Below are 16,150 nucleotides of genomic sequence, written 5' to 3'. Positions count from 1 at the left end.
CCTCTCTCTCACTCTTTCTCTCTCTCGCTTCCTCTCTCTCACACTGTTTCTATCGCTCCTCCTTTATTACACTGTTTCTCTCTTTCTGTCTTCCTTGCATCTCACTCTTTCTCTCTCTCTTCCTTTCTCTTGCTCCTTCTCTCTCTCTCTTCCTCTCTCTCACTCTTTCTCTCTCTCTCTTCCTCTCTCTCACTCTTTCTCTTCCTCTCCCTAACTCTTTCTCTCTGTCTTCCTCTCACTCTTTCTTTCTTTTTCTCTCTCTCTTCCTCTCACTCCCACTGTTTCTCTCTTTCTATCTGTCTTCCTCTCACTCTTTCTTTCTTTTTCTCTCTTTCTTCCTCTCACTATTTCTTTCTCTCTCTGTTTATGGATGCATGACGCACAATCATATCTTGCTTTTTAGCTATCAGGCTGTGATTCACGAATGGACGTCCCCCCCAACGCCATCACAGCTGAACGCGTGTAGAACCTGCGCTGATGCGTGGCCATCCTGACAATGCCTCAGAAAGTGCCTTCGACACTTGGTGCACCCTCTAACAAACATGCTGGTGGTGGAAGGTGAGCAGAGAGGCTTCATTCCGCAGCAGCGGGCAGTCACCTCTGGGCGGTGGGAGTGGATAGTGTGCAGCAGCCTTAGTGCACAGACACCTCCGAGCAGTGGGAATGGATGGGCTGCAGCAGCCTGAGTGCGTATTGCCAAAATAGAGAATTAGGCGTATGCAGTAGTATGTACTCTGCAATTACTAATTCTATACTATCTTTCAGATGACTACACTTGAGGGTGCACTATGTCCCAGCACGTGGTTGGAGACACACCGGTGGCACAAAGGGGAGCTGCGAAGATTTCCTCCAATGTCAACTCTCCCTCTCCATCTCTTCCTCTCTCTCTCTCACACTTTCTCTCTTTCTCTGTCCCTTCTTCTCTCTCATTCATTCTTTCTCTCTCTTCCTCTCTCTCACTATTTCTCTCTCTCTCGTCTTCTCTCTCACACTCTCTCTCTTTTCCTTGTATCTTACTCTTTCTCTCTTTCTCTCTCTCACTCTTTCTCTCTTTCTCTGTCTACCTGTCTCTCACTCATTCTCTGTCTTTCTCTCTCTCACTCTTTCTCTCTTCTCTCTCACTCTTTCAATCCCTCCTCCTCTCTCTCACTGTTTCTCTCTCTCTCTTCCTCTATCTCACTCTTTCTCTCTCTCTCTTCCTCTGCCTCACACTGTTTCTCTCTTCCTTTTATCTCACTCTTTCTCTTTCTCTCTCTTACTCTTTCTCGCTTTCTCTTTGTTTCTCTCTCTCTCTCTCTCTCTCCCTCACTCTTTCTCTTTCTCCTTTGCTGGACGCATGACGCACCATCTTATCTTTCTTTTTGTCTTGCAGGCTGTGATTCACAAATGGTCCAGCGATGACACGACATGGCTGTACATAGTTTTATATGTTGTTGTTTTTTTTTAATAACATTTTTTATAGGTAAATACATACATGACTAACAGCCTCATGCATCAAGCCAAAATCCAGTCGGTAAAATACCGAATCGCTAATAACTCCCGTTAGCGATTAAAAAATACCTATTTCAAATGCATGAACCCAAAACGTGAGCAAATAACAAATCGCAAAAAATAAATCCGCCAAAATACCGATTCGCCAGTAACCAAAATGCAAAATTACCGAATCGCTAAATACCGAATTAGCAGTTGCCGAAATCACTATTAGCTCCCGGAAAGTGCCAATAGCAAATAACGAATCGCACCCCAATGCAACAACACTAATAACGAAAATCCCAAAAATCGCTATTTTGCAAGAGCTAAATAAGGGGAATCAAAACCTGGAGGTAAAGTTAAAAAAAAAAAAAACGCAAATGCAAAAAAAAAAATTCTACATGTGCAAATGATTGAGGCAATCACAAAACCCTTAAATGTGGCCCAGGAGACCCTGTTGGCTCCCACAAAATGGCTGCCCTCTACGTGCTTGCAAGGAGGATGCGTATCAATGCAGCAGGACAGCGCAGGAGAAGGGTCCAGGAGCGAGTTTTCAGACTGCGCATAACCTTGCTCGGGCAGAATGAGGACGAGGTGTACGAGAAGTATCGCCTCAATCGTGCAATGATCATGCGCCTGATTGCAGACCTGGAACCATTACTGCAGCACCAGACACACCGGACCAATGCAATCCCTGCGCACGTTCAGGTCCTATGCAGCCTGCACCTACTGGCCTCAGGGAGTTTCCAGGGGGTAATTGCGGTGGCCGGAGGCGTATCGCAAAGCGCACTGTCACGCTTCTTCAAGAAATTCCTAGATGCCATGCTGACAATGCTACACACCCACATCAGCTTCCCCACAACCCCACAGCAGTTGGACCGCACCAAACAGGCATTCTATCAGGTGCCACAATTCCCACATGTGATTGGATGCATCGACTGCACGCATATCCCCATATGTCCACCCGCAGCAAATGAGTACATATTCCGGAACCGCAAGTCATACCACTCAATCAACGTGCAGGTTGTGTGCGATGCCAATAACATCATAACGGACCTAGTGGCACAATTCCCAGGGAGCACACACGACTCCTACATCTTCCGCCACAGTGGAATGCACAGGCGACTAATCAACGGAGAATTTGGAGAGGGACTCCTGCTAGGTACGTAAAAATACGCTTCCCCACACCAACACCACACATGTATGTACATCACCAATGCTAAGTCTATGCTTCTATCTTCTAGGTGACAGTGCTTATGCCCTGCATGAATACATACTCACCTCAATCCAGCGACCCCGCAGGAACATCGCTACAACGCTGCACACATCAGCACTAGGAATGTCATAGAGAGGACATTTGGGATTCTGAAGAGTAGCTTCAGAATCCTACACAAGACTGGCGGCACCTTGCTCTACAAACCTGAAACATGCTGCCGGATAATTGCTGTATGTGCAATGCTGCACAACATTGCGACCAGAAGGGGGATACCCATAGAGGTGGACAGGGATGACGACCACCGGGATGACCAACCACCCGCCCAACAACGACAGGCACACGTCCCTAACACAGCAGAGGGCCATAGGAGGCGGACATACATCATGCAAAATCATTTTTGAAACATGTGAGAATGAAACATTACAAGTTATTTTGGGGTGCAACTGTTTAATGCACAGTAGCACCGAGGTTTGTGCAACAAAACTAGCTATGTAAATCATGCTCCAATTGCATAAAGTAAAATAAAAGGGGCCTTAAAGTCACGCCTGTGCATACTCAGTAAGTGGATGTCCATGGTTGCCCCACCATGGTCCTGTATGCATGTCCAACTGTCTAGTGGCGCTTCCCACGTACCCCAAGCCTCCGCTCAGGTGTCTCCAAAGCCTCACCACGGCCTGTCCCCGTGGATGCCCGCGAACTGCGGCGCCTGGTGCTGCCCTCTGCCACAGACACACTGCTCACACTCGAGGCAGCCTCACTAGCGTCATCCCCCCCCAAAGCTGCAGCACTGCATGTGCTGCTCTGGAAGTGTTCCACAGCAGTGGTCAACTGCCCCAGTGCCTTTGCCACATCCCCGCAGAAGTGCCCAAGGTCGACCTGCAAGGACACAGTGCGGCGTGCCAACACTGCGGTACTGTTGCTGTGGCGCGTGATAGCCTTAGTAGCGGCAGCGGAACGCAACAATTGCTGTCGGTGCCTCCTCTTCTGGCACTCATGGCCCTCCCTCATGGCACTGGTGAGCTCTTGTACATCTTCCCTGAGGTGAGCATTGCCCTCTGCCACCACAGTGCTCATGTCCCTGACCGCCGTGCCCATGGCCGTTACTGCGGCAGTCATGGCTCGCATTTCACGAACAAGGTGCACAATGTTGGTGCTGATGGTTGCCATGTGGTGGCTCTGCATGCGCTGGAAAGACAGCATCCTCTCCTCAATGCCAGGAGTGTGTTGGAGATCCAGGTTGCCTGAGGAGACCGAACGTTGGCGAGACCTGCGCCGCTGTGTTAGCCTGGCGCGGACAGGTGGTGCATCAGGTGGTGTGATGGCGTGCTGACCGTGTCCCGTTTGTGTGGTGGGTGTTTCCATCACCGCCAAGGGCGCAACCTGGAACCTGCGCCGCGGCGCTTTGGTGGCTGTCGTGGCAGTAGCTGGTGTGGCTGGTGCTGGTGCTGGTGGTGCTGGTGTTGCTGGTGCTGTTGTTGCTGGTGCTGTTGTTGCTGGTGCTGGTGGTGCTGGTGGGGTGGCAGGTGTAGGTGATGTGAGGGCATCCTGCGCTGTCTCAAGGTCTGATTCAACCGGTGTTTCGGAGATTATCAGCTGGCCGCTGTCATCTGAATCCCCAGGTGATGCATCTGTGTGTGAAACAGTGCATGGTTATTGGGATAGTTAGACCTACGTAGTGTTGCACACATACATGTCCCTCTGTGATCCACTAAACATACTGTCTATACCCAGCTTCTACTGATCTGGTGAATGGTTATTGCATTTACCTTTGTACATGCACACTTGCCTGAGTAGACTACAGCTCCCATGATGCACTAGTGTTAGGGGTAAAGCTGTGTGTTGCAAAGCTGCATGCACACTCAGATCCTGCTGGGGGCCGGGAATGGGATTTACGCTATGCTGGGTATTGCAACAGGCATGCATCTTACCTTGGGCACTTGTGGCTGCGCCGGACGTGTCCATCTGGGTCACTCCCACGACGGCTTCCCGCTCAATTGTACCTTCCACCAGCTCCTCCAGGGCAGTGTTGGCCTGGACCGTGGAAGGGCCGCCTCCCGTTCTGCTAGCGTCCCAGAGCCTCTCTGCTATCCTCTCCTTCGCGCGCTTCCGCAAGTCGTACCACCTTTTTTTAGGTCGTCGATGCTGCGGGGCGTCACACGAACTGCATTCACCCTCTCGCGGATGCGCAGCCATATGCGGCGCTTCTCCGCCTCAGGCACCTTGAGGTACAGCTTGCCGAAGAGGCGATCGTGCTTGCTCGAGACTCCCTCAATTAGGTGCTCCAGCTCCCTGTCGGAGAACTTGCGCTTGCGCGCAGCCTCAGCGCTGGATGGGGCTTCCTTCTCCATGGATGGTGTATTTTAGCAGATGGAACAGTCTGTGTGGCTTCAGTCTGCACAGGCAGTCTGCAGTCAGTGCTCCTGTTTGCTCCTCTGTCGATGCAATGAGGGTGGGGCTGCTGTATTTCCTGGTTGGTGATGTCATCTGCACGTTCCCGGTGCAACGCGGTCATTTGCGATTTCGCTAATACCGAATTCGCTATTTGCTAATTCAGAATTACCGAACTCGTTAATAGCTAATCGCAGTTTGCATGCCCCGCTATTGTATATTCGGTAAAAATAGCGATTTTTAAGGAATCGCTAATTATTACCGAATCTGTTGATGCATACCCAAAAGCGATTCCTTAATACCGATTCCTTATTTCTCGCTATTAAGGAATCGCTTTTGGTTTGCTTGATGCATGTGCACCTAAGATTCTTATTTGTCCAACATAACGTGATTGTCACATTTGTTTGTAGGGTGTGCGGGTGAGGGGGGATGGCGACACGGAGCTCCTGCTGGGGATGTCAGAGCAGTGTTGGGTGTCCGACCTGCATGATTGTTGCCTCCATTGCATCTGCTCTCAGAGACTTACGAGCCGGCGAGCTGGCTCATAGATGAAGAGCTGTGAGCCGACTAGCAGGGTCATAGAGGGAGAACCACGGCCTGTCAGTTCGCAGAGGGAGAGCTGCGGACCAGCTCACAGAGGAACACCTGAGGGCCGACTGGTATAGGGACAGGTGCGGGCCGTCGGTTTCCAAAGGGATAGCCTAGGAACAGTGATGTGGGGAGAGGAAGCGTGAATGGGGTATCTCGCAGAGAGAGACCTGTGGTATATTTCCAGTCTTGGCTTCACAGATACAACTGCGGGCTCGAGAACTCGCACCCGAAGAGCTGTGATCCGACAAGTGGCTCGCAGAGGGAGACTTGCGGGCCTATGAATGTTGTTGGAGATATACTGTTGGTGAGGTAAAAGGGTGCGTTACCTGCTGATGCATGAAAGGGGTATCTCGCACAGACAGAGCTCCGGTGTGTTAAATTGCCCCCGGGACCTTTCTTTTATACTTTCACTCGATGCGAGGCACAAGATGGCTGCTAACACTTCCTGGTTTGAAGTGTTAGCAGCCAATAAGAGGCAAGCTCGTGCTCGGGATTTAGGCACCGTCCAGATATATATATCTTTTTTACCTTTAATATCTCAAAAACTACTGAACGGATTTACACCATTTCAACAAAAGCTCGCTTTCTGGACCACGACCTTTCTTCCTGCCAAATTTGGTGTAATTCCGTTCAGCAGTTTGACCTGTATCCTTGTCTAAAGTTTCCTATGGAAAATACATTGAGAAAACACTTTTTCGGACCCCCCTTTTTTCTCAGCTCCCCCTTGACTAATCACCCTGTAATATGTCTTCGCAGCTGGATGGTTCCGGTCATGGGTGCAAATATCTTGCAATAAACTTGCTTTCAATCAACAACCAACCTTGTACGTCCTCAATACACACCTAAACTTTAAAGATACGAGCTGATCAAAAAAGAGAAACTTTCTGGAAAATTTTGTAAAGATATGTCAGACGACGCCCAAGTTATAAGCACATGGAGGGCTCCAGGAGGGGGAGGGGTGCCGCGCAACCCCCCTCCCAACACTTGTACATCCTCAATACACCCCTAAACCTTCAAGATACGAGCAGATCAAAAAAGAGAAACTTTCTGGAAAATTTAGTAAAGATTTTTCAAACAACGCCAAAGTTATAAGCACATGGAGGGCTGCCCTCTCCCAACATGAGTGAAGCCAGCGGGCCCCCGCAGCTACAGCGAGCCCCTGCTATTTTTTTTTAAGAAATGCCCCCGGGACCTAGCCCAACCCGTGGTCTCATTAAAATAAAACGCGGGAACTCGCGACCCCAGCGTGAATTCCAGGGATATATATATTTTTTTTCAAATGCTTTCTTTGGCCCTGAGGGTCCTTCTGGGACCCCCTGAGCAGGCCTAGGGGGTCAGGGCATTTCTACCCTGCCCCCTTATCTTGTTTTATACCTTTGTTTCTCTTTTTTGTTGTGACTCGCTTCTACCGAGTCACAAGATTGCTATCAACACTTCCTGGTTTGGAGTGTTGACAGCCAATTACGTTGAAGCTCGTGCACAGGACTTAGGCTCTGCCTAGCTATCAAAACTTTTATTTTTCTAATTTCTCAGCAACTACTTAACGGATTTACACCATTTAAAAAAAAGGTCCCTTTCTGATCCAAGCATTACCTTTTTGCCAAATTTGGGGTAATTCCATTCAGTAGTTTCGGCTCCAGCTTTGCACAAAACTTCCTATGGGAAATTGTTTTTTTGACTCTTATTCTTTGAATTCCACAAAAACTACTGAACGGATTTACACCATTTAAAAAAAGGTCGCTTTCTGAACCAAGCTCTACCTTTCTGCCAAAGTTGGGGTAATTCCGTTCAGCAGTTTGGGCTGTAGATTGTCTCAAAATGTCCTATGGAAATTAACATGGGGAAAACACATTTTGGACCCCCTTTTTTCTCAGCCCCTGCTTGACAAATCACCCCCACACTTCCAGGATAGGAGCTGACCTGGATAGACTTTTTGTGGGGAGAACTTCGCAAAGATTCGTAAAACGACGCCAAAGTTATTAGCAAATCAAAAAATGCTTTTCCTATGGAAACTAGGTTGTAACTATAACTACCTACTGGAAAATCCATAGGTTTCAGGGACGTAATAGTTAGTTGGTCATTTCACTCGTTCAAAAACAGAGAAAATCAAACGTTATAGTTAGTAGAGTTAACTATAACTCACGGACCCACAATGCACTGCTGATGACATCACATATTATATCACTCATGACATGGTCAGTGACATCACTGATGACATCACTGATGACATCCCAAATGACATCACTGATGATATCACTGATGACATCAGCCAGTCATTGTGTGTTTTTGAAAAGTTTAAATATTTTTTATATATGTTAATGCCAAGGTGTATTGAAGAATGAGTTGGTGTATAAGTGGCTGGGTAGAGGATTTAATAGGTGTGTGACTGACTGTATACATTAGTGATTAAATGTCTCTTACTGAATGCATGGGTTAGTGACTAAACTGTGTGAATGTATGTATCAGTCTCTCAGTTGTTGTATAAGCTGCTGCATGGGTTGATGATTAGGTACATGACTGTCTATATGGGTTACTTATTGGTAGCATAGGTATTTGGTTGGGTGGCTCAGTGTTTGTGTGTGTAGGTGGGTAGACGGTGTGTGACTTTCTGCCAACATGCGTGAGTGGCTAATTTACTGGGTTTATGGGTTCAATAGTGCATGTGGAAATAGCTGTTTCGGTGAGTGAGTGAGTGTATCAGTGTGTTGGTGAGTGAATGCATATCTCACTGGTATATGTGTGAATAACTACATATGTCAAAGGGAATATATGTGAGTGTTGGAGTATATAAATGACTCTATGTGATAGTGAGTAATTGTGAGAGTGGCTATATAAATGAGTGTGTGCTTGTGTCAATAATTGTATAAGAGAGTAAGTATATGTTAGTATCTGTATGAATAGATTAGATAGTGAATGTATAACTGTATAGGTGAGTAAACAGCAGTGGTATAGATTATTTACATGACTAGCTAGGTGTGTCAATAATTCTATGGATGACTGACAGTGTATGAGTGTTTGTATAGGTGTATGAGTACATATAATAATGCCGTATTGATGAGTGACTGCATGTAGCAGTTACTGTATGGGTGAATGAATGAATGTGTATGTATAACTAGGAAGTAGTCAGTGAGTATATAGTAACTGCTATTGATTTGTCTATGGTTTAGAAAATGGTAGTCAGTATTTTAGAGTGGGTGTATCAAAGGTTACATTAGGGTATGAAGAGGTGCATCAGATTATCACGTTGATGATGTCATCAGTGATGTCATCATTGTTGTAATTTGAGATGTCATCAGTGATCTCACTGACCAAGTCACGAGTGATGTAATATGTGACATCATCAGAAGTGCATTGCAGGGGCGCCAGTTATAGTTAGCTCTACTAAACTATAACATTCAAATTTCTCTGTTTTTGTACGAGTGATTGACCAACTACCTATAACGTCCCTGAAACCTATGTTTTTTTCGGTGAATTTCAAAGGTTTTTTAAATGCTCATTTCTAACTATAACGTCCCTGAAATCTATGGTTTTCTCAGTGAATTTCAAAGGTTTTGTAAATGCTAATTTCTAACTATAACGTGTGTAAAACCAAAGGTTTTTTAAATGTTAATTTCTAATTATAATGTTCATTAAACCGATAGTTTTTTCAGTGATTTTAAATTATCATTCAATTCTTAACCTGGTTAAAACAGCCGATATCGCCAGTTTTCCAGCAATAGCTCCCACCCAAAATAATTGTCAGAAATGAGAGCAACAACTAACACAAATAATATGCAGAGTAGGCATTCCTGTACAAAAATAACACAAAAACACCACTTCCCGATATTTTCAACGAGCAGCCAAATCTGCGGTGCATTCCAAAAACAGGCTATAAGCTGCGTTAGCAGTAGGAATGTAACATCTACATTTTACTTGTGTAAAGTAGGGTGACTACCTACAGTGTGAAAGGGAGCCCAGCCCAGAATCACATCAGAAGACCAATACATGTCATAGAGCTACTGTTCATGCACCTACGACACCCAAGAAGGCCACAAAACCCACTACCACCACCATCAGGACCTCCCCCCGGACCACCCCCCCACTACCACCAAGGCAGTGCACAACAGGACAGCGGACCTTCCAAAAATGGCATGGCCCCTCAGCCACACAATAGCTGAATGTAGTGAGATGTGGCAACCAAACATGTGTGAAGAACGCAAGTCACCCACCAATAATAATGCACACAATACCAACAGTACAGGGTGACACATTGGTGCTTGCAGCCCGGGTGGCGGCAGCGCTACAACAGGGACACCCGCATCAATTGATTCCTCATACAGCCCAGGATGGAACCATACCCAGAGCTCCAGAGTCATTGTTCGCAGCCTCTCGCAGGACCGTCATACGCCAGGCCAGCCCAATCCGTTTACACATACAGGGAGGGATAACAACACTACATGACCCAGCTTTTCATTGTAGTGATCTGCTGCTCACAGGTCTAGTTGTCAGTATGCCACAGCCACTCCCTGATGGCTGGTTTACACCCACACCACACCCATCAAGCACAGGCATCACAGGACACATGACCCTGCCAATAAAAACGACCGGACACACGTGCTTAATGCCATTTCCATTTCAGACTTGGTGCACCGGATGCACTGCGGCCGCACAGGCACACCGGCACGGAACAGTGAATTTCGGTCCACTGAGGTAGGGGCATTGTAAGTGCTGAGCTCGTGTGCAGCCTGCGATGATGCCCTGTCCCGGTGGTCCGCACAGCTCATATTTTGTGTCCTGCTGGACCGCAGTGTAGGCCTGAGCCATCGAACACTGGAGGCCTACCACCACATGCGTGGCCTCACTGGTCACTGAGTTAGTGGCACCGCAAGTGCTGAGCAGGTGTACAACCTGCGATGATGATGGGTGCACTGGTATGTCCTCTGCCATGCAAGACGCAGCACCAAATGTGAGATCTGTTGGCCTGCAGAGCAGGGCTGCATAATGTGCAGGGTGCCCTGTCCGTGAAAATGTGAGCAGTGAGACCTGGGTGCGCAGGGGCGGGCTGACACCTGTGGGTGGCAGGAGTGGATGGGGTGCAGCAGCCTGGGTGCACAGTGGCGGGACAGCAATTTAGGCATGCACAGTCATATATACTCTTCCATTCCTCATTCTGTACTATGTTTCAGATGTGGGAGCTTGAGGGCTCCACTAGGTCCCGGCACGTGGTTGGAGACACAGCGGTGGCGTAAAGGGGAGCTGTGAGGGTTTTGTCCACAGTGTGGGCACTCAATGTCCCTCCTCATCTCTTCCTTTCTCTCCCTCACACTCTTTCTCTCTCTCTTCCTCTTTCTCACACTGTTTCTCCCTCACTCTCTCTTCCTCTCTGTCTCACTCATTTCTCTCTCTCTTTCTCTCTCCCACTCTTCCTCTGTTTCTCTCTTCCTCTTTCTCACACTCTTTCTCACACTCTTTCTCTCTCTTCTTCTCTCTCACTGTTTCTCTCTCTCTCTTTGTCTCTCTCACTCTTTCTCTCTGTCCTCCTCTCATTCTTTCTTTTAATCTCTCTCTTCCTCTCACTCTCACTGTTTCTCTCTTCCTCTGTTTTCCTCTCACTCTTTCTTTCTTTTTCTCTCTCTCTCTCTCTCTTCCTCTCACTCTTTCATCCTCTCTCTCTTTCCTCTCTCACACTCTTTCTGTCTCTCTCTCTCTCTCTCTCTCGCTCTCTCTCTCACTCTCTCAACTTTGATGGACGCATGACGTACAATCTTATCTTGCTTTTTTCTAACAGGCTGTGAATCATGGATTGACGTCCCCCCAACACAGAACTCCCGCCACTCAGTGCCACCAGAGAGGAACGCGTCTGCAGCCTGCAATGATGCGTGGCCATCCTGACAATCAACACCCAATCTGAATTGTGAGCTCTGCTTTACCTCGAGGTTGCTTCGGCACATGGTGTACCCTCTTACACACACACCGGTGGCGGAAGGTGAGCAGAGAAGCTTGTTTCCACAGCAGCGGGCTGTCACATCTGGGCGGTGGGAGGGGATTGTGTGCAGCAGCCTGGGTGCACAAGCAGACAGACACCTCCAGGCACTGGGAGTGGATGGGTGCAGCAGCCTGGATGTGCAGGAACGAGTAGTCCCCTCCGGGCACTGAGAGGTGGATAAGGTGCAGCAGCCTGGGTGCACAGCAGTGAGCAGACACCTCTGGGCAGTGGGACTGGGTGGGGTACAGCAGCCTGGGTGCACAGGCCGGACAGACACCTCTGGACGACGGGAATCGATGGGGTGCAGCAGCGTGAGTGCACAGGGGCAAAATAAGATTTACGCGTGTGCAGTTTTACTCTTCCTATACTATGTTTCAGATGACTAAACTTGAGGGCTGCAATATGTTCCAGCACGTGGTTGGAGACACACCGGTAGCAGAAAGGTGAACAGTGAAGAATTTTTTCCACATTGTCAACACTCTCCCTCTCCATCTCTTCCTTTCTGTCACTCACACTTTTTCTCTCTCTTATTTTCTATCTCTTCCTTTCTCTCTCTCTTTCTATCTCTTCCCCTCTCTCTCATTCTTTCTTTCTCTCTCTTCTTCTCACTCACTCTTTCTCTCTCTCTTCCTCTCTTTCACACTGTGTCTCTCTTTCTCTCTTCCTTGTATCTCACTCTTTCTCTCTTTTTCTCTCTCACTCTTTCTCTCTTTCTCTGTCTTCCTCCCTCTCTCGTCTTCCTCCCTCTCTCACTCTTTCTTTTTTTCTCTCTCTTCCTCTCTCTCATTCTTTCTCTCTTTCTCTCTTTCCTTTGCTGAACGCATGACGCACCATTTTATCTTTCTTTTTGTCTTGCAGGCTGTGAGTCACAAATTGTGCAGTTCTATGTACTCTGCCATTACTCTTTCTATACTATGTTTCAGATGACTAAACTTGAGGGCTGCATTATTTCCCAGCATGTGGTTGGAGACACACTGTAGACACAAAGGTGAGCTGTGAAGATTTTCTCCTATCCTATATTTAACTGTTAGTTTCTATAAAGAAACCTTGATGGATCTACACAAATGACCGCTTGCTGAATTCATAATTTTGTCTACTTCTCTAAAATGTATAGCTTTCCAGCATCCATTATTGCTTTTATACCCATTTCTACCATTAACTGGAAGGAGATCAAAAGCACAAAAAATACCAAAATAGTCTATTTCCCAGAAAAATGCCAGAACTGTGTAAACAATGTTGGGTGTCTGACAAAAGTCTGGTATACCCTAAAAGCTGGGAAAATGGTGATTTCAGCCCCACAAACCCTTTTTTGTTAACATTTGCAGGGAAAAACCCAGATGCTTTCATTTGCAGCCCGTTTTTCCCATTTTTCCCCCCAAAAACAAACATTTTGCTGTATTTTGGCTCATTTCTGTGACCCCTCCAGGGGAATCCACAAACCCTGAGTACCTTTAGAATCCCCATGATGGTGGAAGAAAAGTACGCAAATTTGACGTGGATACCTTATGTGGTCAAAAAGTTACAGGGGCCTCAGCGCGCACTACCCCAAATAGCCAAAAAAGGGCGTGGCAGAGGAGGGGGAAAAGGCCTGGCTGCGAAGGGGTTAATATATCCGTTCAGCAGTTTGACCTGTAGCCTTGTCTAAATTTTCCTATGGAAAATGCATTGAGAAAACACGTTTTGGATCCCCCCTTGACCAATCACCCCCAAACTTTCAAGATAGGAAGCGAACTACTCACCCCTACTGGTCTGAAGATTCAGGGATTAAACCGTGAGCTCATTGCTGTAAAGTTATGTGCTATGGGCGCTGTAGTATACCTGTGGAAGTAGTGTTAGTTTGCGTTTATATAATACAGGGAGTGGGAAGCGAACTTCTCACCCCTACCGTTCTCAAGACTCATGGATGAAACCATGAACTCATTGCTGTTAATTCATGTGCTCTGTGTAGTATTCCAATGTAAGTCATAGTAGAATGTTAGTACGTAATGCTACTATAATGTAAGTATGTAATGTTAGAATGTTGGGCTGTCATGAGGGGAATCTTGGGGAGTTTGTACATGGTGCTGGAGAAGATGGTTGCCTTGCTGTCTGGTCCTGTTGGTGGCTGTTTAAGCTGTCTTCTTTTCCTGCAACAAATCTACTTATTGGATCCACTGCTGTCTTCCGCTTCACTACATAAATTTGGCGACGAGCGGGAGAAGGTAAAAAGAAGGCAGCACTCATTAAGATTTTGAGCTTATTTGCATTCTGCTGAAGACCCGTTTTCTTGGTGAAGCTGTGTCTACTCATCCCAAAGTCATTGGCTAATCAAACTATGTGATCCTACCTCTGGTAGGATTAATATTTTTTGATTGTGGGCTTCCTCTGCCTCATCACTACACTCTGGTTGCTGCACTACACATGTGCAAGTAGTGTTAGTATGCGTTTATACTAATTATGTAGCTATGCATTAACCAATGCATCATGGCCCTATATAGCGCCACCTCCCAGGCACAGGTCATACAATGTCTCGGGGTGTGCATCCACGGGACATTTATGTTTGCTATTACAGGGCGGGAGCATTGCTTCCACCCTGTGTTAGTAAATTCTTGTTTGCCTCGTTGAAGCGAGAGGAGGAAAACCTCGTATCACTTCAATAAAGCAGATCCGGATGGTAAAAATTGAGAAAAAAAATGAAGCGGGGTCTCATTTGTTCATTTAAATGTGCCCACTAGTGGGTAATGTTCCGGGGTCAATCCTATTATTATATTGCGGGGTCTCTTCAGCACTGGGGACCTTTATCCCACATGTAAATTAGGCACTGGAGGGCACAGAGACGTTTCGCAGACTAGGGGATCGACACCTTCCCGGGTATTCTTTATGAATTGTTCGGGGGGCTTCGAGGCCAACTCCAGACCAGGGATCGGCAACCTCTGGGGCTTTACTTAAATATGCAGGGTGGGCCTCGTCAGTCCATGAAGCCTCTGTGGCCCTAGGCAGTGCCTTATTTGTTCTGTAATCACACAAACAGTACTCATGGTGTTATAAAGTGATACACTCATAGAACCCTTGCCGTTGTAGAATTACCCAGGCTTCATTTATGTAATAGTCTGTTGGTTTATATTTGGTAGGTGCACCGCAAAATTACAAATGTTTTCCCTTATAACCTCCTATCAACTGCCGATTTTCACAATAAATTACAGACAAGTGTTGTCAGAAAAAGGAGACCCATACACTCACTTATTTATTGGTAAAAAAAAATAACTTTTATTAAAACAACACAAATAAATAGAAACATAACATTATTCGAACAACAGTAAAACATGAAAGAAGTGGGTGGGACTCCTCCGGAAGCAGCGTACAAAACCTGCAAGAGATAAAGGAAACATAAGTATGTGTGCCATGTCCAAGTGAAAAAGAAAGGTAGTCAGAATGAAAGGAAGAAAGTGAGAATGGGACAGTGAGCGGGTGGGTGGGAGGGAGAAGGGGAGGGAGAGTCAAAAGAACAGAGGGAGGAGGAGACAGAGGGTCGGCCTACTGCACCCAGCCCTCACTCTTCACCTCCCATCACCCATGTGTCTGGGATGCTGGGGTCCGCGAGAAAGAGCGCGGTCCAGCAAGTCTTTAAAATGAAACAGAGATATGAATGAGGCCAGACATTATATTATTATCTATGGCAACATCGCTTGCCTGCACCTGTGCACTCAGGCTGCTGGACCCCAGGCCCTTTCCCGCACTTTGCTCAAATGCAGCTCCTGAGGACCGAGGCTTCACTGCTCACCTGTCACAACTGGTGTGTCCAATGATGTGCCGGTGCGAGCTCCGACTCCGGGGTGCCTCTCAGGGTGGCACAGCAAGTCTCCGGTCTGAGACAGTGTCTTGATACCACGATGGAAGTCGTCAGAAAGGCCAGAGCATCAGCACCGGTTGAGCACCTGCTGCGTGATTTTACGTGCAGCTAACTCAGTGTCTGAAAAGGGAGAAATAATATAATGGTGGAAACGTCTTAAGGTAAATAAAGGTTTATTTCAAGCTTAAGAGAGAACACCAGTTGAGTGCATCCTTCCTTCTTGAAGTATGATCTACCAACTGTTAGTGGTAATCGTGGTTCAAAGAGGAGTTGGAGTACACGAGAATAGATATGGGTAAATAATAATATGTTATGCCAACGTTCACATACAAAGGAACAGAGCGTATGCTAGAAGCATAATGTGCATGTGCAATGCAGTGGTGCAAGCCTGTGTGCATGTACACTTAGTAGTCAGCTCACTACAGGGCAGCAAAAGCCAACGCCACGGGTCTGTAGGGCAGCGCTGCCCGCTGGCTGAGGCCTACAGTACGGTCCAGCAGGTCCTTAAAATGAGACAGAGATGTGACTGAATGAGGTCAGAGATCACATCATTACGCACGGCAACATCGCTTATTTGCACCTGTGCAGCCAGGCTAATGCACCCCATCCCTCCCGCTGCACCGCGCTCAATTGCAGCCACTGTGCACCCAGGCCCCACTGCTCACCTGCTGTCATTGGTTTGTGTCCAAAC

Source organism: Triturus cristatus, chromosome 5_1 (genome assembly GCF_964204655.1).
Source record: "Triturus cristatus chromosome 5_1, aTriCri1.1, whole genome shotgun sequence".
Classification (NCBI taxonomy): domain Eukaryota; kingdom Metazoa; phylum Chordata; class Amphibia; order Caudata; family Salamandridae; genus Triturus; species Triturus cristatus.
Note: the sequence above shows the minus strand (reverse complement) of the source record.